Here is a 13,781-nt window from a genome sequence, read left to right as displayed (position 1 = left end):
AGACTTCCCTCCTGAGGAACAAAAGGACGACCGGTGTTGCTGCAGCGTGTGCAAGGCACGGCTGTCTCAGTGTCAGTCTTGATGGCCTAGAGGGATTCATCGATGGCCTTGCCAAACAGGTTGTCTCAGTCGAACAGCATGTCCAATACACTCGTCTGGACCTCCTGCCTGAAGTTGGTGGCCTTGAGTCAGTCACGACGGTGAAGGCAAACCCTGTTGCCCATCTGGTGGAATCCCATGTCCACATTGTCCAAGGCCACCATGATGGCGTGGTCCGACGCCACCTCGCCATCCTGGAGGACCTCCAAAGCCTCGACCCATTTGGCATCGGGGAGGAACTCCAGGAGCGGAGGCCTCTTGTACCAAAGCTCTCTGTCGTATCTGGAACCAGCATACTTTTTTAGGTACTTGGCATTCCCCTCACTGTAAGAATGATGGCATGCCTAAGGGGGGGTTCTCCAATTTGCCCAAAAGCCTAATTTTAGCACATTTTTATTGCTGAATTATTCACGCTCCCTCTTCATGTGTTGCTACCCTCACACAGCCTATGCAAATATTCATTTAGTTCCTCCTCTTTCTTTCAGGGTCCTTCATTTCACCCTGACGAAGGTTGCCTTACCTGTTTAATCGTCCACAGAAATGCGACAACAGTAAGGGGATACAGGTGTTTCTTCTTCTGAGACCAAAAACATAGAGAGCAAGCAAATGTGTCTAACTCCAGCAAACTTGTTCAGCATATATATGTATTCTTTCTTTCCCCTGCACGCGTAGGCAGTGTGTAGTATTTTATTGTGTAAGTCATTAGTAATTCAATGGTGTTATGTTTTACATTGTCACTCATATGTACAGATGGGCTATAGGTATGGAATGTAGAATGTACTGGCAAGCCAGGATACTAGAATGTTAGAATGTAATGTGTAGGAATGATGCACAGGAAAGCATCAGTTATGAACCTGTTTATGATGTGACCAGTGGGTTATTAATCATATACTTAAATAAACATATAAAACTACAAAAGTGGTGTGAGAAGATATTTCAGTGGCGACGAGGATGGGATACTTCAAAAACAGCAACCCACCGAGTAGCCGTTGCTTATAAAACATTATCAGAAACATTAAGCATTTTAAGGAAGATAGAAGTGTCTTGGAAACGTGGGAAGACTTTTCTGTAACTACATTGCTTCATTTGTTTATGGAGGAATTTGGACTTGGCAAAGAGGCACATCTGGAGAAAGAGAAGCTTCACTGAGAACAAGTAAGTCAGGCACTTTGCACTGAACAAGTATCCCCATTGGATTAAGATATCCAGAGTGTGTGTGTTTTAAACATAGAATAGGTATGAGACTGAGCCGTGACTGTATTTAATCTCTCTACTGGAATTGAGAGTTTTCAATCTTAAAGGCTCTCTAGTGAGTTTAATGTTACTTAACTGGAGTAAATGAAAAAGTACCACACAAGCCTTTTAAGTTTCCAGAAGAAAATAAATGTGTGCCAGTGGAGGAAAACTCGTAATACTGCACATGTGCCAATATTAAAGATGTGCACCAGCTTAAAGGGCCGGTACACTGTAATCGCGTGAAAATACTACGCGCACCCCGCTCACGGCACCCAAAAGCGTGAAAATGTATTGGCGCACCCCTCGGAATACGCGTACCCCACTCGCGCCAGGTAAATTGCGTAGAAAAAGCACCCCCCTGTGGCGTGGGCTGCCTGTGGGGCAGGCTCAGGATGAGTGGGCTGCTTTTGGGGCATGGCCAGGGTGGATGGGGTGCCTGCGTGTATTTGGGGGTTTGCAGGGAGTTTCACACGCAATAGGCCTTGGGCGAGAGCAGGGTACATGTATTTCGCGGGTGCGCGGGGAGTATCACATGCGATAGGCCTTGTGTGAGCGGGGTATGTGTATTTGGGGGTTACGCGGGAAGTTTCACATGCGATACTCCAGGCAAGAGCGGGGTACGTGTATTTGGGGGGTACGTGGGGAGTTTCACATGCGATAGACCTTGTGCGAGCGGGCTACATGTATTTTGGGGGTGCGCGGGATGTTTCACATGTGATACTCCAGGCGAGAGCAGGGTATGTGTACTTTGGGCATGCACGGGAAGTTTCACACGCAATACTCCAGGCGAGAGCGGGGTACGTGTATTTGGGGGGTACGCGGGGAGTTTACACGCGATAGGCCTTGTGCGAGTGGGGTACGTGTATTTTGGGGGTGCGCAGGAAGTTTCACACGCAATAGGCCCTGACTCATGTCCCCCCACCCATCCACCCACCCCCAGTGACGGGCATCTGCCAGCAGGCCCCGACTCATGTCCCCCCACCCATCCACCCACCCCCAGTGAGGGGCACCTGCCAGCAGGCCCCGACTCATGTCCCCCCACCCATCCACCCACCCCCAGTGAGGGGCACCTGCCAGCAGGCCCCGCCTCATGTCCCCCCTGCACCCTCACCCACCCAGCAGTGACGGGCACCTGCCAGCAGGCCCCAACTCATGTCCCCCTGCACCCCCACCCACCCAGCATTGACAGGTGTTAGGGAGAATTCTCTGTTAAGGCTAATTTCCCAAACCTAGTGAGTCCCCCAGCAGCTTTGCTGGATTTTTGGGGTTTCTTTTTTTCTATTGTTAAGAGTGAGACTCTTTTTCTCCCACTCTTAGACATGGTTTGAGATATCCTTTGACTTTGAATGTGTTTTATGGACTATGGGGTCTTTTACTCCATAGTGCTTCATGTGTTTTTGGTATGTGTGTTACACAGCACCCTTTGTGCCGTAACACAGGGGTGACCCCCAAACATAGACTCCGTACCCTGGGACTGACTACTGTCTCCCAGGGCATGTAAAGTCACCATTGGCTTTACTAGTCCTAAATTGTGAACAGAACCAGTAAAAACCATCATATTGTGGGTCTACTGGTAGGGGCAATTCGATTGCCCCTGGGTCTGGTGTTTGAGGGGGCACTGTCCAGTACCCCTGAGCGAGTTTTGGCTGGTGGCAGTGGATACTACTTTTTATATTAAACCGCGAATATATTCCTATGGGATTTTCCTATTGTTCGAGGCTAATACTTTTTAACATAGCCTCAAACATACCGCCAGTTTATTTATTTAATATTAATTCACCGGTTGGTATTTTTTGCCAGAACTTTTTTGTTCCACTTTTTGGTGGGCTTCTCCACAGAAGCCTCCCAAAGTGGTGCCACTCTGTCTGGGTACCACAGGGGGTGTGGGAGGGGGTTTAGGCACCCTAGACTGAGTTGCCTCGGCAACTCAAGTCGCACTCTTGTGTGATTGGCCCAGTGGTGAGCCGCCAGGTTGCTTTCACATCGCATGCCATGCCATGGTGTGTTGGGTAACTGAGATGGGGTTAGGGAGGGGTTGAGTGACATGCCACTATTTGTTTGTAGTGTCTTGCAAGGGGGTAGTCCTTCATGCTGCATGAATGTGTGTTTTTACTGACACAGCATTGGGTGGGTTTAAGCAGCTAGGGATGCACACAATGTAGCACTTCCAGGTAAACAATCTCAGGGTGGTATGGTTGTGACAGTTGACTGTCCCTTTTTGCATCATCATAAATTGTCACCTGGTATGTGCCAGGCCTGTGTGCACTCCACAGGGGTGGGATTTTAGGTGAAGAAATTTTCCACAAGCTGGGTACGGGCTGCCTCACCACGTGCCCTCTCACCTCCCATGCGCAGTGGCCGTGCATGTGGTTGGGGATGTGGGGCACCACCATGTCCACCGGCACGCCCCGTCGGGTTGCAACGTTGTGCAGGACACATGCTGCCACTATGATCCTGCACACTACTGGGGGCGCATATAGCAGCTGCCCACCAGAGCGGTCAAGGGAGCGAAAGCGTGACTTCAGCACTCCAAATGTGCGCTCCACTATGCCCCAGGTTGCAATATGGGCTGTGTTGTATCTTAGCTCGGGTAGTGTGGTGGGGTTCCGTATTGGCATCATCACGTAGGTGCTCAGAGGGTAGGCACTGTCCCCTGGGGAGGTGATAATGGTTGTCGTTAGTGGGGGTTTCCCATTTCTCAATGTCTGACATGCATGCATGTGCAGAGGCATTTATACTCACAAAGCAGCCATGTATCGCCATGCCGCCCGGCTTCTAGGTCCCGGTTTAGGGGTGACATTCTGAAAATGAAACTATCATGGGTGGACCAGGGATAGTTGGCATATACTGAGGTGATGATTCCCTTGGCATCACATACAACCTGCACGTTGATGGAATGCCAGTGCTTGCGGTTTCTATAGATGTGCTCAGTGGCCCTGGGAGGACGTAGAGCCCCATGGGTGCAATCAATGTCACCTAGCACTTTGGGGAAGTGTGCCACCCCGTAAATGTCCTGGACGACAGCCTGCCTTTCTGCAGGTGTTCTGGGCATGTATATGTGTCTGCGGACTGAGGGGCGTGCAGTCATGATGGGCAACACCTGGTGTAGGAAGCGTGACTGCGTGGCCTGTGAGAAACCCCCAACAATGGCACTTGTCCGCTGAAATGACCCAGTAGCCCAGAAGTGCATTACATTGAGCACCTTTTCCAAGGGGCTCAGTGCTTGGGAGCAGCACAGGGTGGGTGATATGAGGTCATCCTCCCACTCACTGACCAGTTCTAGGATTATTAGTGCTGGAAACCTGTACCTCCCATACACCTGCTCATCAGGCATCCCAAAAAAATGCGGGCCTTGCTATCCTCCTCCTCCTGCGGTGTCCCACGACCACTGCTGCGAGGAACAGTATATTCATCGTAGCATATGAGCTTGTTTGTTGTTGGCGTGCACTTTTATGCTGTGCAGGGCCGCTTATGCCTGCTTCCTGCTGGCGTACGTGTTTCCGGATTAGCGCGTCTTTTTTGGCGCACAGGTTTCCCCTGTTCAATTCCATGAATACATGTTGTTAGCGCATGTGTGGGCGTTGCGAGCAGTTACCTCCCGTACTTCCCCGTAACGCCCACATTTTCACGCATTGTTCCTCATTCCGCGTGTTTCGCCCCGTGTTCCGCCCACTTTTCTTGTGTGCGCTACACAATGTTTGCTTTCCCTATGCGCATCGTACACGCCGTTTAGTGACATGTGCACCCGCGTGCGCCACCCATGGATTTGGCGCACATCCCAGGTTTTACACGCGCAGTGCATTCCATGAATCAATGAACGGTGTGCGTGCGCAGCTTTAGCACGCGTGCGCTGTGATTTTTACACTTGCCCTCCCCTTTTCGGTGCACATTTATTCCATGAATTACCCTATATATGTTTGAGAAAATATTTGGAACCTGTTGTTAGGGAGAATTCTCTGTTTAGGCTGAATTTCCTAACCTAGTGAGTCCCCAAGCAGCTTTGCTGGATTTCTGGAGTTTGTTTTTTTTCCATCTTGCCAAGAGTGAGACTCTTTTCTCCCCACTCTTGGACATGTATGTGCGTAATTCCTTTGAAATGTCAATGTGTTCGATGGGCTATGGGGTCTTTTACTCCATAGGGTCTCATATGTTTTTCTTTGTGTGTTACACCGCACCCTATGTGCCGTAACACTGGGGCGTCCTAGCGGACCCCCACCATAGACTCCATACCCGGGGACTGACTACTGTCTCCCCGGGCATGTAAAGTCACCATTGGCTTTACTAGACCTAAATTTATTAACAGAACTAGCACAAACCATCTTATTGTGGACGTACTAGTAGGGGTAATTCGATTACTCCTAGGTTTGTTACTCGAGGGGGCACTGTCCCGTCCCCCCTCGTCGAGTTTTGGCTGGTGGCAGTGGAAACTACTTGTTATGTTCGACCCCGAACCTAACCCTATGGGATTCGTCCCATTGTTGGAGATTGGCCCTTTTTCTCGTTAATCTCTAACGTACCACCGGTATCCTTATCTTAAATAAGTTTATCGGATGGTATTTTCTGCCAGAACTCGGTTTTTAAAATGGCGTCTGTGTTCGTCTCTGTGACTCCTAAACCAAAGGTTGAGCCTTTTGTTCCACTTTTGGCGGGCCTCTGGACAGAGACCCTCCAAAGTGGTGCCATTCTGTCTGGGTTACCACAGGGGTGTGGGAGGGGGTTTAGGCACCCAGGACCGAGTTGCCTTGCCAACTCCGGTCGCACTCTGGAGTGATTGGCCCAAGTGGTGAGCCTTCCCGCTCACCACTTAGCATGTGTTGATTGACAGCTAGGCTGATTGAATGGGGGTTTTCTGCATAAAAGCAGGGCTTTTGGGACTGGATCTTCAGAAGTCGCCACAGGACCTAAGAATCCGACGAGGGTAACGCTGAGCCGACCTGCACGACGACACCTCCGGTGGAGCCCTGCGGAACCGACTCACCACTTCCCGACGACAGAGGAGATCTCCCTGCCGGAGAGTCTCTTCCCCTGGCTGGTGGGAACAACCAGTCCCCTTTGCTTTTTATTCGCCTCAGGACGCAGTGGTCGAATTGCCCGTGCAGAGCACCTCGGCAACCGGATAGCCACTACCCCTGTACCGCGACCAAAAGGTGGTGCCTTGTGACAGAGCACTCCGCGGCTGGTTTCTTCCCTGGTGGTGCACCGGACTTCACTTTTCTTCGACGACGAGATCATCTCTACTCTTGGCAAAGACCCGACGTGCATCCACCACCAGGAACAACTGCCCCCGCCAGAGCTGCCCTCCACAACAAGGTACCGTGTCCGCCTGGCTTCCCTTTCAATCGGTTCGAGTGAGGTGTCTTAATACTCTCCTTTCCGTTGGGTCGCCTTCAAGCTTTTCTCATTTATTGTTCTGAACTGGTTCAATCTGCCGATAACAATTTGCTACAAGGACTTGAATGCATCTCCACTAGAGACTTTTTGGGACATCGCGCCTTGCCTCTCTCCGAGTGGGCCTGGCCTCTGAACTTTATGGTCTATTGTGATTCTTGCCTTCCTGCCTTGCATTTTATCCGCGAAGGATTGAACTGTGTTGATTTCGTAACCTGCTTATTTTTCTCTCCCGTCCTAACCAATATTAGAGTGTCATCTAGGTTGAGGTATACACCTCTGTCTGAAAATAAGTGGTACCAGTAGAACCTAGAGTTGTCGAAATATTGCTAGGGGGATTGATTGTTTTCTTCTTCGTAGAGTAATTGTGTTTGATTTGTTTGCCGTGATAGTGCCATAGTGTTTTTCATAGATGTTTTGTTATAAATAAATACCTTAATATCTTTACACTAAGCTTCGTTGCGTGTTTGCTTGTCTTGCTGTGAAGAATTGCCCTATTTTGTATACTCCACATACTGCTCAACTTTTCTTGAGAGAAGTCTGACTGCTCAGCCACAGCTGCCAAGTGAATCTGTGTGGTGCAGACTGCTACCAAGTGGGTTCACCGCCAAACGCCTGTAGTCCTAAATCTTTTGCAGTGGTCCCAGAGGGAACTGCACAGGTTTCCGCCTAACACCTGTGTAAACCTAAATGTGATTGACATTAACCCAGTGACGTATGGAGTAAACCAAATTGATCTTATTGGGTGGTTTTGGGCAGAAATTATATTTAAGGACAGGTCAGCAAAAGGAAAAGTATATGTTACAGTGAAAGGAATGCAACCACTACTAAGCTGGAGACTAACAGGGTAATTCCTAGAATTTCACACAAAAGTGGCGCACGCGGCTGGCGCACAGTGTCCTCGTGCGATACACTGCGCAAGCCGCGTGTGATAAAATCCATTTCATCGCACAGCATATTCATGGATTTTAGCCCCCAAAACCGGCCGTGGCACAGAGTGGCGCAGCGACCCTGCAGCAGCGCCAGTTACGCCCCCAAGAACGCCCTCGCGCAAGGAAAATCCAGCAAAATCCCCAAATCATTGCAAATGTCTGCGCTAACCCTGGACCAGTTTACAGGGCTGCCAAACAGCAAACGCCAAGCGGGGTCCGTGTATTACTGGGCTTCGCGGGAAGTTTCACACGCGATTGGCCCTGTGCGAGCGTGGTACGTGTTTAACTGGGGAGCGCGGGAACTTTCACACGCGACTTCAGCAGGGTACATGTATTACTGTGGTGCACGGGAAGTTTTACATGTGATTGGCCCTGTGCGAGCGGGGTACGTGTATTACTGGGGTGCGCGGGAAGTTTCACACACGAATGGCCCTTGTGCGAGCGGGGTACATGTATTACTGGGGAGCGTGGGAAGTTTCACACGCGATTGGCCCTGTGCGAGCGGGGCACGTGTATTACTGGGGTGCACGTGAAGTTTCACACGCGATTGGCCCTTGTGCGAGCGGGGTATGAGTATTACTGGGGTGCGCGGGAAGTTTCACACACGATTGGCCCTGTGCGAGCGGGGCACATGTATTACTGGGGTGCGCAGGAAGTCTCACACGCGATTGGCCCTGTGCGAGCGGGGTACGTGTATTACTGGGTGCGCGGGAAGTTTCACACGCGAATCCAGCAGGGTACGTGTCTTTCAGGGGTGCGCGGGAAGTTCCACACGTGATTGTCCTGGGTACGTGTGTTCCAGGGATGCGCGGGAAGTCTCACACGCAAATTCAGCAGGGTACGTGTATTTCAGGGGTGCGCGGGGAGTACTACACGTGATTTGGCTGTGTGGGTCCTCCCAGGTGTTCCCTCTACACCCTCCACGGCCCCTGCAGGCAGCCCACACCACAGGGGACTAACCTGCACCCCTGCTCAGGTCCCGCAGGCAGCCTATCCACCATGGGCATGCCCCCCAGCCAAGCCACATGTCACCTTGCACTACTGATCAACAACGCATGTCTCCCAGCACCCCCACCCCCCAGCACTGTGGGGCACCTGCCAGCAGGCCCCCACTCATGTCCAACTCATGTCCCCCTGCACCCCCACCCCCAGCACTCAGGGGCATCATCCACCAGGCCCCACTCATGTCCAACCCATGTCCCCCTGCACCCCCACCCCCCAGCATCCAGGGGCACCCTCCACCAGGCCCCACTAATGTCAAACTCATGTCTCTCAGCACCCCCACCCCCCAGCAGTGCAGGGCACCCTCCACCATGCCCCCACACATGTCTCCCTGCACCCCCACCCCCAGCACTGTGGGGCACCTGCCAGCAGGCCCCCACTCATGTCCAACTCATGTTCCCCTGCACCCCCACCCCCCAGCAGTCAGGGGCACCATCCACCAGGCCCCACTCATGTCCAACTCATGTCCCCCTGCACCCCCACCACCCAGCATCCAGGGGCACCCTCCACCAGGCCCCCACTCATGTCTCCCAGCACCCACACCCCCCAGCAGTGCAGGGCACCCTCCACTATGCCCCCACACATGTCTCCCACCACCCCCACCCCCCAGCATTCAGGGGCACCCTCCACCAGGCCCCAACTCATGTCCAACTCATGTCCCCCTGCACCCCCACCCCCCCCGCATCCAGGGGCACCCCCCACCAGGCCCCCACTCATGTCTCCCACCCCCCAGCAGTGCAGGGCCCCCTCCACCATGCCCCCACACATGTCTCCCAGCATCCCCACCCCCCAGCATCCAGGGGCACCCTCCACCAGGCCCCCACTCATGTCAAACTCATGTCTCCCAGCACCCCCACCCCCCAGCAGTGCAGAGCACCCTCCACCAGGCCCCCACTCATGTCTCCAGCACCCCCACACCCCAGCATCCAGGGGCACCCTCCACCAGGCCCCCACTCATGTCTCCCTGCACCCCCACCCCCAAGCATCCAGGGGCACCCTCCACCAGGCCCCCACTTATGTATGTCTCCCAGCACCCCCACCCCCCAGCAGTGCAGGGCACCCTCCACCATGCCGCCACAAATGTCTCCCAGCACCCCCACCCCCCAGCATCCAGGGGCACCCTCCACCAGGCCCCCACTCATGTCCCCCTTCACCCTCAACCCCCAGCAGTCAGGGGCACCCTCCACCAGGCCCCCACTCATGTCCAACTCATGTCCCCTTGCACCCTCGCCCCCCAGCATCCAGGGGCACCCTCCACAAGGCCCCGACTCATGTGCCCCAGCACCCCCACCCACCAGCATCCAGGGGCACCCTCCACCAGGCCCTGACTCATGTGCCCCAGCCAACACGTCATCACAATCTAGATCCCTGGCCCTTATGGGCTGCCTCCACATGCCAAACACCCACGCAAGTATTGCATCCACCCACTTAGAAATGGCAATTACATGATACAACCCCAATGGCAAGTATGTAAATGAACACATGTCTCTCACATACACACAATGGGTGTCAGTGACTGTCAAAACCCATATCATGATATGAATGAAACCAATGAGATGATACTACACATTGAAGTTCGATGAAGAAAATGTATTAAAAGCAACATAAATGGAATCAAAAATAAACTAACGACAATGGTAATTAAAAACCAAAAGCAGCATGTCTGTAAAATAAATTAAAACCACAAATCATAATCCAAAGGAAAGGTGTCCAAAGTCACAGTTCAAAAAAGTAAATCCAATGGAAAATCAAAACCGAAAACCATTGCTCCATGGGTAAATTCCAAATAAAAAAATAAAATCCCACACTCAACTATATACAGATAAACAATCCAGGGTCCATGATCCCAACAGAAGAAATGAAAGCTACCTAATAATACTACCTAATAAAAAATCTATATACAAAAATGCGGTCCATTGTCCAAAAGGTCCAAAAAAAAATAAAAAGCAAAGGAAACCTAACAACAACTACATAACTATTTACAATGGCAGTGGGCTAGTCCGACGGCTCACTGGTTGTTGTCATGGGCCAGGGCATCATCGAACTCTTGTTCAATGGCTTGGACGTGGGCATGTTCCCTGGCCCCGAGGTCTCGCAGGGATAATGCAGTGTCCAGCTCCAACTCCCTGCGAATACCCTCGAGGCACTCAACCCGCCTCAGCGCCCTCCGCATGGAGTTCTCCGCCCTGACCATTGTGAGCCGTTCCTCCTCTTCCCGCTGCCGCTCCGCACCTATCTGCTGGCCCAACCTCTCCCACATGGAACACACTCCCATTCCAGGGTTCTCCTGCACCCCTGATATTGATGGCCCCAAGCCATGATGCCTCCCACGTCGAGCCTGCCACTGCCTCCGACGCAACTGCATGTGCCAGCACGACGGCATCCAGGCTGATGGAATCCACCGACGCCGTTGTGCACGTGCCCTGCCCGAAGATGCTGTCACATCCTCCATCTGCTGGGGTCCAGTTGCTGGTGAGTTGCTGGTGTGTCCACCGCTGCTGGACCTCCGACTCCTGACTGTGGCAGGGATGGGATCCCCACCGAGTTGGCTGCATTGGTCGGGGCAGGTCCACTGGGGGCCCTGGTGGCATCTGGGCCGGAAGACGGCATGGAGAACGACTGGCGCATAGCCTCCACAGAGGAGGAGAGGGTCGCCAGAGTGCCGACACATGTATGAAACCCCCGACCATGGCCACTCCCAACTGGGCCATGTTGGCACGGTGCTCTTTGTGATGACGTGCGTGCTCCCCCCGGGAAGCACGCACCTCATCACGAATGACACCTGTGCGCAACGCAACACCAATCAGGACCTTCTCCATACGGCCAGGGGTCCCCTCGTCCGCAGATGGAGGGGAGTCAGATGACATGGACATCCCCCCTACCTGCGGACGGGCCTGGGACGGGGCATCCCTGCTGGTGCATGGTGGTGCAGTCACAGTGTCAGGGACAGTGACATGCACAGGCACCTCTACGGCGACCTGTGCTGCCTCCTGCCCGTGGCCCTGGACTGCACCACTTGCACCAGCAGGGATGCCCCCACCAGGCCCCATGTGAGGCTCAGTAGCAGCCTCCTCCTCCTCTGTGGAAACCACCAACCTGGATGGCTCCACCCCGTCTTCCGCCGTTGCAAGCCCCTGTGGGGGCTCACCCTCCCCTTCCGCTAAAGCCGTGGGGGCATCCCCGCCGCTTTGCTCCACAGCGCCGTCTCCGCCCTCTTCTTCACTTTGCGCTGTGTAGAGGGAGACATAGAACACAAGCATCAGGGTACTGTACAATGGTCCCCTAGACAGGAAGCAATAGCAGATGAGTGGCACGGTCAAAGATCCCTTCCATCATGTCCCTCCACAACACATAGGTCAGTGCAGGCAAAACACATGCAGTAATAGGCATGGCGCATGCTATGGACATTAGCAAACATGTCCAAGGGACTCTTGAAACATACAATGTTGTTTATGAACTCACATGCATCATGGGTCATGCCTATCACATGCACACACTTCACCGTACTTTCATCCATCTGGACTCGTACACCCCAGACACAGTGGATGCAAGGTTAAAAAGGCTGCATCAGTGATTCTGAACATTGTCACAGACATGTGTCATGCATCCATGGCATTCACAAGTCACAGACACGCAGGTCAGATACACAGACATGGACACCATACATGCACATGGCATCAGCACCCATCTCTCACCCCCACCCATGTCCAGGAACAGAGACTGGCATGCTCTCATGTGTCCATTCCGCATAGGGCTCCCCGTGTTCCATTTAAACACATACACCAACCGTGTGCTTCACACATTACTGTTCTCAAATGCATGACCATGATGTCCCTGCACACACACATGCGTACATGGCCTTTGTCACACATACAGGCAAGTATCAGACAACCAGCACACTGCAACATGCCCTGTCTCAAACAGCAATGCTTGGCCACTTACCGCTCGACTCTAGACGGGTCTGCATCTCAAGGACCTGGACGTGGAGCGCTGGGGATATGCGTTCCAGGACCCTCATCTGATCTTCCGACAAGTGGCCCCGGCGCCCCTTAGCATCTGCTGCCTTCAAGAGGCGCCGGGCCTTGTTGAGGGTCCTGGACCTGAAGTCCTCCCAGCGCTTCTCGACATGATGGAATAGTTGATGGCAGTCACGAGTGTTAGGGAGAATTCTCTGTTTAGGCTGAATTTCCTAACCTAGTGAGTCCCCCAGCAGCTTTGCTGGATTTTCGGGGTTTATTTTTTTCAACTGCCAAGAGTGAGACTCTTTTACCCTCACTCTTGGACATGATTTGAGTGTGTTTCTTTGAATCTAGATGTGGTTAATGGGCTATGGGGTCTTTTACTCCATAGGGCTTCATGTGTTTTTGTGATGTGTGTTACACAGCACCCTCAGTGCAGTGACACAGGGGTGTCATAGTGACCCCCCAGTATAGATTCCATACCCTGGGACTGACTACTGTCTCCCAGGGCATGTAAAGTCACCATTGACTTTATTAGTCTTAAATTCTGAACAGAACCAGTACAAACCATCATATTATGGACGTACTGGCTGGGGCAATTCGATTGCCCCAGGGTCTGTTAGTCGAGGGTGCACGTCTCCGTCCCCCCTGATCGAGTTTTGGCTGGTGGCAGTGGATACTACTTTTTATATTCAACCGCGAATATTTTCCTATGGGATTTCCCATTGTTTTAGGCTACTATCTTTATTTAATTATTTACGGTAGCCTTGAACATACCGCTGGTTTATTTAATTAATATTAATTCTCCGGTTGGTATTTTTTGCCAAAACTTGATTCTAAAATGGCGTTTGTGTTCTCTTCTGTGACTCCAACCCAAGTCGAGCCCTTTGTTACACCTTTTGGCGGGCTTCTCCACAGAAGCCCTCCAAAGTGGTGCTACTTTGTCTGGGGTACTTAGGAGGGGTGGAGGGGGATTTAGGCACCCTGGACTGAGTTGCCTATCAACTCAAGTCACACTCCGTCCTGATTGGCCCAAGTGGTGAGCCGGCCGGCTCACCACTTATCATGTTTGAGTGACAGGTAGGCTGAGTGAATGGGGGTTTTCTGCATAAAAGCAGGGCTTTGGGGACTGGAACTTCAGAAGTCGCCACAGGACCTAAGAATC

Source organism: Ambystoma mexicanum, chromosome 9, assembly GCF_040938575.1.
Source record: "Ambystoma mexicanum isolate Mex_15411 chromosome 9, UKY_AmexF1_1, whole genome shotgun sequence".
Lineage (NCBI taxonomy): Eukaryota > Metazoa > Chordata > Amphibia > Caudata > Ambystomatidae > Ambystoma > Ambystoma mexicanum.
The sequence above is the reverse complement of the archived record's forward strand: the minus strand, read 5'-3'. Positions refer to the sequence as shown.